We start from the raw sequence: 12,118 nt of genomic DNA on the forward strand, positions 1-12,118 counted from the left end.
AGCTATGACATACTGTCAACGAACCAGGCAACAACTCATAATGGCAACTTTAATCATGACAACAATAACAACGGCTCATTTGGATGCAACAATGTCATAATGTTATAATGAAAATTTATTGGAACTCCGTCTGTCGGTAGGTGGATAGCACGTTGGTAAACTGATCGTCTACTGGCTGTGGTCGTCGGTGACGGCGGCGGCACGGGGGGTTGGGGTTGTGGGTTGTTGGCTTATGACTTGTTTGCTGGCCGCTGCTAAAACTGAAACTTGGTGACAGTTGTAGTTTACGTACGGGAAAACGAGTGCTTTACGGCATACCCCTCGAGTAGTCGCCGTTGTGGCGGCGAACATAGCAGCTATGTTGAAGCTACATACATATATCATTCGCCTGCGCTGTGAGTAGAGTGTATGAGGATGCCACAAGCAATGCCGGACTGGGATACAGTTGACAGTGTCACAAAGTCGCCACATAGCCATAAACGATGCAATGCATGTAAATATGCAGCTCATATATCGCACGTTGCAACTTATATGGCATTCCAGTTTAAAACAAGTTTGCAAATACGTTGGCTGCTCGTGTGTATGTGTGTTTGCAATTCGCATGTCCATATGAAAGTATTTATTGCTGATAATTGCTGGCAATTAATGTAAAAGCTTCTTGCACAGTCGGCAATATGCAATTGAAATAGTCACTTTGTGTTGGAACAAAAATTTAATAACCAATGGGTACCTTGAAAAGCTCAAAGCTTCGCTTGATTCAGCAATTTTAAGCTTTATAAAAGTGAAAGCAGACTTTTCGGGGGTTCAACAAAATTGGCAAGCTATAGTCTAATTGAACAGCTAGTATAGCTTTTTTCGATTTGTTACACCCTTATGCTTGACAAAATGAAGACTGCTAACTTTTTCAAACTATAATTTATTATTAAATCAAATTTAGTTCTTTAGCAGATGTTCAGTTAATGGGGAAATGTTTCATATTATTTGGAAATATTTATCAAAAGTATAATAATTACTACCATTTATTTTAAGGAGGAATACCCCAGTAAGCTGCAAATGTATAGAAATTATTCTTAAAATAGTGACTACCACACTTAAAGCATAATTAGATCCATGGAAACCGAAGGGAGCTTATTGTTTCATATGAGAACTGCTATCCAACGAACTGACACTCAATTATGAGTTTTAAATTCTTTTCAGCACCGGAGCCTTACTGGAAAACAAGTGTTGTAAAATATTATTTCTAGGTTATGCGCATTACCTTTATTACCATTTTTTTAAACGAGAGTAATGGGAATTAACTTTCAATCATGAAGGCAAGTTATTTAACAAAATGAGCTAGTTTTGCTTCGTTTTATTTTATCGAAATTTTCGGCACAACACCGAAGATTTCTGGTCGAATTTTTGGATTGACCTTGTCTAGTATTGCAATGGTGATTCATGGATTTCGAAGGATTTTTCTGTCGCCCAAATATTAAGCTTATTTTGCTTAATAATTAAATACAAGTTAAAACTAAAATTCAGTGTTCACACTCTATCTATAATGTATCTTGCATACCTTATGTTGTAATGAGATTAGCCATCTCTTCCGACGTACGCGATGACACTTTTGTATTTCTTTATTGGCTGTAATTCAGTGGCGCTCATTTAATAACAACGCAATAAAAATCCAAACACGCGTATTTGACTGATAATTCTGCTACTGCGAAAAATATCACACGCACACGAAAGCGGCTGAACATGTACGCTAGGTCAACACAAAGAACCGGCATTTAGTTTCTGTTGAGCAAGCAACATCGCATCGCGCATTTTTTTAAATACACTGACAGAAACACCTCGAATTTTTAAAATCTTTTCAAGCCAATGGCAAGAAAATTATTTTTTTATTGAAACTGATGAAGGGGAAGCGCAATGCTTATTGTGTTACAAAACATTAAGTCGTTGCAATAAATGTAGTGTGGAACGTCATTACACTACTGTTCATAATGTATACCTTGCAATTCAAGGCAATGATAGAAGAAATCTTCTTCTTGAATTGAAAGCAAAATATTTTTTAATATATTACTATCCTATTGAAACTGCTGACCGTATTGATAATGCTGACCCTATTGTTGATTCTTGATCCTATGGTTGTTGATAATGTTGTTGTTGATAATGTTGACCCCCTTGCTGTTGAAAAGGCGTCGTATATAGTTGCTTTACATTTAGCAAAACAGTGCCGCCCATTTGAGGATGGCATATTTTTCAAAACCTTAGGGAAAGAAGTTTGTAATTGTTTCGGTGAAAAGGGAAAAGAGCTTAGTGAAATTATTGATAATATTCCTTTGTCCCGATCGACAATCATTCGTCGCACAGAGAAACTTAGCGAGTACATCTATTCTTGCACCAGAAACCGAATTATGAAATGTAAAAATTATTCAATAAGTTTAGATGAAACTACAGATATGAACAATTTAAGCCAGCTCATTATATGTGTCAAAACCGTCAATGAAAAATTAGAATGTTTTCAGGAAGTACTCACATTAATAACCATGCATGGCAATGTAAAAGGAGAAACTCTATGTGAGGCCGTTAGTAATAATGTATTAGCTTTGTTCGGAAAAGAGAAATTAAGTGCAATTTGTACAGACGGTGCACATGTCATGATTGGAAAGAATAAAGGTCTTGTCGGTTGGCTAAACAAAAATGGTATAAATGTGCCATCTTACCACTGCATTATTCACCAACAAGCTCTTTTTTCTAAAGAATTGGGTATGGTTAAAATTATGAATACGGCAGTTAAAATTATTAACAAAATTAAAGGGGGACATAACGCCCTTAGCCATCTGAAGTTTAAGACACTGCTTGAAAACGTAGAGGCAGATTACGGGGACTTGCTTATGTATACTGAAGTACGATGGCTTAGTCGCGGAAAAAGCCTCGAAAGACTCTTAAATTTGAGGAAAGAGGTCATTATGTTTTTTGAACTCAATTTCAAGCCAGAAATTGAAGAGTTAATTTTATGTCTCAAAAATTATGATTTTATTCTTGATTTCGCTTTTTTGTGCGACATAACGAAAATTTTGAATGAACTTAACCTTGTTCTTCAGAGTAAAAAAAAAAAAAAATATTTGAGCTTGTTTCGACTGTTAAGTTTTTTGGCAGAAAATTGCAAATATTAATAAATCAGTTGAACAAAAATGATTTGTCAAGTTTGGAAAAAACATCAAAAATGTTTAGTGAAAGTAATAATTTTGCAAAAATAGAGGTATTCAAAAAAATAGTTGAAAATTTATTAAAAAATTATAATGCTCGTTTCGAAGATTTCAACATTTTAACTAAAATAATAGAAATTCATGATAATCCTCTTATATGTGAAATAGAGGATCAAAAACCCGAACTTCAGAAAGAACTAGAAATTATGGGAGAAGATTTTTTAATTCCTTCTGAAGTTGGAGAAGCATTTTGGAAGCAGATAAGCGAAGAAAAATATCCGAAATTGAAAGAAGAAATTTTTAAATTGTATTCGATGATGGGATCGACTTATAATTGTGAAAGTGCATTTTCCACTTTCAAATTAATTCAAAATAAGCAAAGAAACACGCTTTCTGACCAACATCTTACCGATCTTCTACGCATTAAGGAGTATAAAGGGGAAATCAATATTGATGATGTATTATCGAAACGAGCCATTTAGTCTACGACTTTATAAATTACAGTAGAAATTTGTTCAGCGTACATGGAAGCGAAAATCTATAGCAATGTTTGTGCAGCGCAAACGTAAAATGTAGTCGTATTGAGGCGTAATTACAAGCTCCGCAGATAACAGTTCAATACTACCGTAGACATTTCTGAAACAATTAAATCAAAAAATTATAAAAAAGTTGGCATGCTCTTTCTATTCGCCATTTCTTCCAAGACAAAAAACTAATATTTTGGCTTTATTAGCTTTACTCTCGGCTTTGCTTGGCTTTCAGCTTAGAATTCTATATATCCAAACGCATTATTAATTACTGAAAACCAAAATTGATGCGAGTGAAGTGGAAATTCAGCTAACGAATAATAAGGAGTAAAGTCGTCAATATGTAAAGCAGACATAAACCAAGAATTACAGCCACTCGGTAAAAAGTTCAAAGGAGACCAAAGGAATTTAAAGAAAACGCACACATTCATATTTGTGACGGAAAAGAGAAATTGTGTGTGTGTTCACACATATTTGCGGTTTATGCGCGTTTGTGCAAAGTGACTATTGTTCTAAAAGTTGCACGTTTAGGCGCGTTGCCTGTTCGTATATGTACATATGTTGAAAGTGCTTGAATGTCGCTAAGCAATAGAAAATGATGCTTGCCACAAATTGAGATTGGTGGATGCTGTAGACGCGACGCACTTAACAACCAACGCGCACTCGGCAACTTTTGCGAAATTAATTCACTAACACATATGCATCTTGCAGTTAAGTTGATATTATTTACTCCTAAAATGCCAGCTAATGCATATTTAATACTGAGTGAGCACATATTTTGTACACATACATTAGCAACAGCTTCTTTGTGCGCGAAACTTGCCTTTGCAACAAGTATTTCCTTTGAGACAACAGTCAACTTAGTTCCAAGCATTGAGAGTGCCGTTTTTGAATCTGAGCATATGTGTATATTTCAAAGGTCTTATCTTTGTCCCACATATCCTTTGGCGAAAAAGAAGGAAAGAAATCGAATAAAATAATTATATTTAAAGCAAAGACGGATATTTGAGAAAAATTTTACCTTATCTGCAATATTTCTTTCCGATAAGGTTCAGGTAGAGAAAATAATGCTAGCAGACACCAGAAAAGTATATTTTAAAGAGTTTTCTAAAACTGGAATTATAACAGCATTTGATAACATTAGGAATTGGGTATAGATGGGTTAAAATAAGTAGAGGTAGTAGTAGTTGGTGTCTTCAATAATATTGCGTTGAACACCGATAGAGAGCAGAGAGTGTTAACTATCAAAAATCTGAGTTTAAATGCATTGTTATTCTTTATCGGTTGGATTTTTTATAGTTAAATGAGCTTCCCTGCTTTCTCTTGGTACTCGACATAATATTATCAAAGACACGAACCGCTATTTGACAAAAATGTGGTCGATAGACGCATAAAATTACTTGTGGATTAGTTGAGTACTGCTGTTTGGTCAGCAGTATACTTTAGGAATACACAATCGTCCTAAACTAAATTTCGTTCTTAATATTTTTATTAAGGGGTTTGTAGGGTAATCTTTTATAATTTCTTTTTTTTTGCATTTTCTGTTTCTTATGCCCTTAGAATTAATGTAGAAACCCACTTCATCATTGGATGGTTTCGAAAAAGGCCCAAAAATAATAATACCGCTCGACGTTCGGAGCGCTCGGAGTGCACACTTCAAACACGTTTTTTTCAAAACTCACTTTCTTAAACTGGCGAATATGATTCCGGTCAAACTACTCAACCGGTTTACTTAATTTTTGTCTTAAATGTTCACGAAATGCCTGGCTATCGTCCCTATATTTTTTATAATTTATTGACAAAGTTATGACAAAATTTATTAAAAACCAAGTAAGGAAGCGCTAAGTTCGGGTGTCACCGAACATTTTATACTCTCGCATGATAAAGTGATAATCGAGATTTCATTATCCGTCATATTTTTCAAATACCGTATTTGTGTAAAGTTTTATTCCGCTATCATCATTGGTTCCTAATGTATATATTATACAGAGAAGGCATCAGATGGAATTCAAAATAGCGTTATATTGGAAGAAAGCGTGATTGTGAACCGATTTCACCCATATTTTGTACATGTCATCAGGGTGTTAAGAAAATATTATGTACCGAATTTTATGGAAATCGGTCTAGTAGTTCCTGAGATATGGTTTTTGGTCCATAAGTGGGCGAGGCCACTCCCATTTTCAATTTTTAAAAAAAAGCCTGGGTGCAGCTTCCTTCTGCAATTTCTTCCGTAAAATTTAGTGTTCCTGACGTTTTTTGTTAGTCGGTTAACGCACTTTTAGTGATTTTCAACATAACCTTTGTATAGGAGGTGGGCGTGGTTATTATCTGATTTCTTACATTTTTGAACTGGATATGGAAATGCCTGTAGGAAACGACTTTGTAGAGTTTGGTTGACATAGCTATAGTAGTTTCTGAGATATGTACAAAAAACTTAGTAGGGGGCGGGGCCACGCCCACTTTTCCAAAAAAATTACGTCCAAATATGCCTCTCCCTAATGCAATCCTTTGTGCCAAATTTCACTTTAATATCTTTATTTATGGCTTAGTTATGACACTTTATAGGTTTTCGGTTTCCGCCATTTTGTGGGCGTGGCAGTGAGCCCATCTTCGAACTTAACCTTCTTATGGAGCCAAGAAATACGTGTACCAAGTTTCATCATGATATCTCAATTTTTACTCAAGTTACAGCTTGCACGGTCGGACGGACAGACGGACGGACGGACAGACGGACGGACGGACAGACAGACATCCGGATTTCAGCTCTACTCGTCACCCTGATCACTTTGGTATATATAACCCTATATCTGACTCTTTTAGTTTTAGGACTTAAAAACAACCGTTATGTGAACAAAACTATAATACTCTCCTTAGCAACTTTGTTGCAAGAGTATAAAAAAACAAGTAAGGAAGGGCTAAGTTCGGGTGTCACCGAACATTTTATACTCTCGCATGGTAAAGTGATAATCGAGATTTCATTATCCGTCATTTACATATTTTTCAAATACCGTATTTGTGTAAAGTTTTATTCCGCTATCATCATTGGTTCCTAATGTTTATACTCGTATTATACAAAGAAGGCATCAGATGGAATTCAAAATAGCTTTATATTGGAAGAAGGCGTGGTTGTGAACTGATTTCACCCATATTTCGTACATGTCATCAGGGTGTTAAGAAAATATTATATACCGAATTTCATTGAAATCGGTCTAGTAGCTCCTGAGATATGCTTCTTGGTCCATAAGTGGGCGGCGCCACGCCCATTTTCAATTTTTAAAAAAAGCCTGGGGGCAGCTTCCTTCTGCCACTTCTTCCGTAAAATTTAGTGTTTCTGACGTTTTTTGTTAGTCGGTTAACGCACTTTTAGTGATTTTGAACATAACCTTTGTATGGGAAGTGGGCGTGGTTATTATCCGATTTCTTCCATTTTTGAACTGTATATGGAAATACCTGAAGAAAACGACTCTGTAGAGTTTGGTTGACATAGCTATAATAGTTTCCGAGATATGTACAAAAAACTTAGTAGGGGGCGGGGCCACGCCCACTTTTCCAAAAAAAAAATACTTCCAAATATGTCCCTCCCTAATGCGATCCTTTGTGCCAAATTTCACTTTAATATCTTTATTTATGGCTTAGTTATGACACTTTATAGGTTTTCGGTTTCCGCCATTTTGTGGGCGTGGCAGTGGGCCGATTTTGCCCATCTTCGAACTTAACCTTCTTATGGAGCCAAGGAATACGTGTACCAAGTTTCATCATGATATCTCAATTTTTACTCAAGTTACAGCTTGCACGGACGGACGGACAGACGGACGGACAGACAGACATCCGGATTTCGACTCTACTCGGCGCCCTGATCACTTTGGTATATATAACCCTATATCTGACTCTTTTAGTTTTAGGACTTACAAACAACCGTTATGTGAACAAAACTATAATACTCTCGTTAGCAACATTGTTGCGAGAGTATAAAAACGTGAATTACTTTTTTGTTTTTTCGTGATTCTAGTTGGGATGATAACCATTCACGTACTTTTTAAGCATAAAAGGGGTTTTGAGTTTCAGATGATCCAAACATGAGAAATCGTGTCCGCCAGTAAAAAAACAAAAAACATGTTAAAAATACAGGCCAGATTACCCTACTGACCCCTTAATCGAACCGATAATTTGACTAAAAACTGTGGTGGATAGACAAATGAAATTACTGTGGATTAGTTGAGCACTGCCGTTTGTTCAGCAGTATTCTTCAGGAAGAGGCGGAAACCCTTTAAAGTATATATATAAATGATCAGTATGTTGAGCTGAGTCGATTTAGCCATGTCCGTCTGTCCCTCTGTCTATACGAACTAGTCTCTCAGTTTTTATTATACTCTCGCAACAATGTTGCTAAGGAGAGTATTATAGTTTTGTTCACATAACGGTTGTTTGTAAGTCCTAAAAATAAAAGAGTCAGATATAGGGTTATATATACCAAAGTGATCAGGATGACGAGTAGACTCGAAATCCGGATGTCTGTCTGTCCGTCCGTCCGTCTGTCCGTGCAAGCTGTAACTTGAGTAAAAATTTAGATATCATGATGAAACTTGGTACACGTATTTCTTGGCTCCATAAGAAGGTTAAGTTCGAAGATGGGCAAAATCGTCCCACTGCCACGCCCACAAAATGGCGGAAACCGAAAACCTATAAAGTGTCATAACTAAGCCATAAATAAAGATATTAAAGTGAAATTTGGCACAAGGGATCGCACTAGGGAGGGGCATATTTGGACGTAATTTTTTTGGAAAAGTGGGCGTGGCCCCGCCCCCTACTAAGTTTTTTGTACGTATCTCGGAAACTACTATAGCTATGCCATCCAAACTCTACAGAGTCGTTTTCTTCAGGCATTTCCATATACAGTTCAAAAATGGAAGAAATCTGATATTAACCACGCCCACCTCCCATACAAAGGTTATGTTGAAAATCACTAAAAGTGCGTTAACGGACTAACAAAAAACGTCAGAAACACTAAATTTTACGGAAGAAATTGCAGAAGGAAGCTGCACCCAGGCTTTTTTGAAAAATTGAAAATGGGCGTGGCCTCGCCCACTTATGGACCAAAAACCATATCTCAGGAACCACTCGACCGATTTCAATGAAATTCGGTATATAATATTTTCTTAACACCCTGATGACATGTACGAAATATGGCTGAAATCGGTTCACAACCACGCCTTCTTCCAATATAACAATATTTTGAATTCCATCTGATGCCTTTTCTGTATAATACGAGTATATACATTAGGAAAGAGGCAAAAGTTGGCACAGGTTATTTTCTAAGATAATAAGGTAATATGGGAAGAAATTGTTCAGATCGGCTAACTATAGCATATAGCTGCCATACAAACGGAACGATCGGAATCTAGTGCTGGTATGGAAAACTTTTCCATTTGACAAGATATATTCACGAAATTTGGTATATATTATTATCTAAGGCAACAATGTAAGATCGGCTTACTATAGCATATAACTGCCGAACAATCGGAATTAAGGGCTTGTATGGAAAACTTTCGCATTTGACGTGGTATCTTCACGAAATTTGACATCTATTACTGCTTAAGGTAATAACATAATCTCCGAAAAAATTTTTCAGATCGGATTAATATAGCATATAGCTTCCATACAAACTGTACACTTAGTTACTAAAAGAAATGCACCTGTGAAGGGTATATTAACTTCGGTGCAGCCGAAGTTAACGTTTTTTTTTTGTTCTTTTGATAAAGAACTAAAGTTTCATTGGGGATATGACTATAGCTGAAATCATCCCCCTGATATGTTATAGTTATGAAAAAATAATGGGACTCGGAACATATCTCCTCATAGTAAAAGGAACGCCTTTATCATTCCGGTTAATTTACTTGAGTTATATGGGATACATTTTCTTTCTTTACATTTATGAAGAGAAAATAAATAGGTTTTCCGTTATCTGACTAAATAAGGACAAGATATTTTGGTATCAAATTTGATTTTCTAAAGTAAAAACATAATACCATGAGAATACGATTTTTTTTCTTCTGTTGGAAGAAGTGTATTTCACAGTTATCGGATGCATTGTCTCTGAACAGTCTTGTGTAGTTTTACATTGCCTCATATGTCTTCTACTCATATGTCTTCTACTAAAAACAAGTGTTTTAGTAGTTACAAATGATTGAAATTATTGTTTTCTGATCAGTATTTATTCAAAGAAGTACACTATAAGTTGGTGCTCATTATCAGGCCATCGATATTTTAAGAAGTTCCGACATGACCGTGTGAGTATTTGCTCAGTGTCCAAACGCTTAGATTCATTAACAGCAAATCACCGTTTCAACATAACTATCGGAAATCAATGTGATTCCACAGAAACATTGAACCGCATCGAAATGTATGTGAAAGATTACAGTATTCACCAGATGCGTTTGTATCCAAAATAGGATTTCCAATGAATGAGCCACGAAAATTGGCACTTGGCACTCCTATAAAGCACTAGCCAAGTTCAAAAATGTGTTTGGCAGTTGTGCCACAATGCAGTTCCGCTTTGTGTACTATATAGTATATGTGAGTATTTTATAGTACAAATGCCGTATAAGTGTTATAGCCACGTTGATATGTTTATACGGTTTTTGATTCTTCCTTCAGGCATAGCAATTTACTGATACAGAATTTGTAACATGGAAGTGGAGGGTATTATATTTGGACAGCGGAATCGAACTTTTGTGAAAAATCTTGTGTAAAAATGGCGAAGGGCGCAAATGCAATGACCTCACGCACGAGCAATTGCAAAGAAGGCAAAAAAGGAGCACGAACTTCTTAGTATATTGGGCAAAAACGTCAAGCCGACATTGTGACACTTTCTGGTATTCGGTTAGCTAAACCATTGTAGCGGCAGTGCTTCTATTTTCTACCACATGGATGTTGAAACTACTGACATACATATATTCTAGGAAGCTGCTCTGTGGTCCATAATACTAACAATCTAATGCTGCCAAACAATTTTTGCCGCTTCAATGCATCTATAACGTTCTTACTTGTATGTTGTTCTTTTCTTCGTTTTTGTTGCACTTCTGTTCAATTTCTTCCAGCGCTACTTCTTTTACCATTTCCTTAACACTTTCCTACATATTATCGCACTTGGCAACTATTTGAATTGTTGTGGCCTTTTGCTTTGTCGCAATTTTTCCTATTCACATTCTTGTGACAGCTCGTGCCCTGGTTCATTGTAAGTTCAATACTTCTTTGGTTCGATATTGCGTCTTAGTTGGCGCGCACACCACCAGCAACTGACTTCTATTAGGTTCGGTCATTGTTGCATTGACAGAATAACTCGTTGAAATCGAATAAAGCACACCACCATATTTTTATTGTAAATTGATTAATCGATATTGTGCTTTTGTCATTGCTTTAAACATAATGTTATTTTAATGGAAATAATAATTTCATGATACCCTATATTCATATATTTAAGAATGTTGTGTGAAAGGTCAAATAAGACGAATCTTAAAGACGTTAGACTTTGCAAGCTTTTGGCTCAATTTATTGGTATTTTATTTCTAAAACGAATCATAGTTTTGTACATCACAATAATAAAGAGGTATGAGAGCTAATAAGTACGGATGGGTGCGATGTAATGGGAACTTAGCTCAAACGAAATAATAAATGACAAGTAAAGAAGCGCGTGTAATGGACATTTTATACTCTCGCAATTTGAGATGAAAAAAGGATAGGAAATATTTTAAACTTTTTTTTTATTTTTTTAACATAAAAAACGTGTTACGAAACTATTCAACATTCATTGTTCGACAAAAGAGTTACAATCAAATTTGATATCCTATTAACTTTTTTTTATTATCTACACTAATATTATAAAGAGGAAAGATTTGTACCTATTTTTGTATGTTTGTAATGAATAGGCTCAAAAAGTACTGGGCCGATTTAAAAAATTCTTTCACCAATAGAATGCTACATTCTTCCAATTTGACATAGGCTACATTTCATTTTGAAAAAAATTAGGGATCCTTGGTAAAATTTGAACAATGTAACCGAAGGTGTAGAAAAATGAGTCTTAAAATGTCTTTCGGTGAATGCGCTGCCGAAACTATTAGCGATAGAACAAAATAATGTACAACAATATTGAAGAACATCATAATGTCTACAAAAAACTCCGCGGTAGCATATGTCCAACTATTGTTGTTATGTCACTACAACAACTTTTTTCATTTTAAACATTAATGAAAATGCTAACCAAATTCAAACCATGCTATTTATGTGTTTATATCAATGTGTATTTCAACTCAAAGAATAAGGTACAGCCAGTGGAAACACCGCCAGCAACAAAATTAACATTGACGAGTTTTTTCTCAAACTTTCGTCAGTGATCCGTTTACG

The 12,118-nt window shown here is 35.6% G+C and overlaps 1 protein-coding gene across 1 annotated transcript in view; it reads left to right on the forward strand.

The window, feature by feature from the left end:
• Positions 1–1,732: 1,732 nt before the first annotated feature.
• Positions 1,733–12,118, forward strand: part of LOC126753252 (uncharacterized) — a 479,664-nt gene continuing 469,278 nt past the window's right edge. Inside the window, exon 1 of the mRNA XM_050464522.1 lies at positions 1,733–1,748. The gene's annotated coding sequence lies outside the window, so the exon portion shown is untranslated. The remainder of the gene's footprint in view (positions 1,749–12,118) is intronic.

Source organism: Bactrocera neohumeralis, chromosome 3 (assembly GCF_024586455.1).
Source record: "Bactrocera neohumeralis isolate Rockhampton chromosome 3, APGP_CSIRO_Bneo_wtdbg2-racon-allhic-juicebox.fasta_v2, whole genome shotgun sequence".
Taxonomy (NCBI): Eukaryota; Metazoa; Arthropoda; class Insecta; order Diptera; family Tephritidae; genus Bactrocera; species Bactrocera neohumeralis.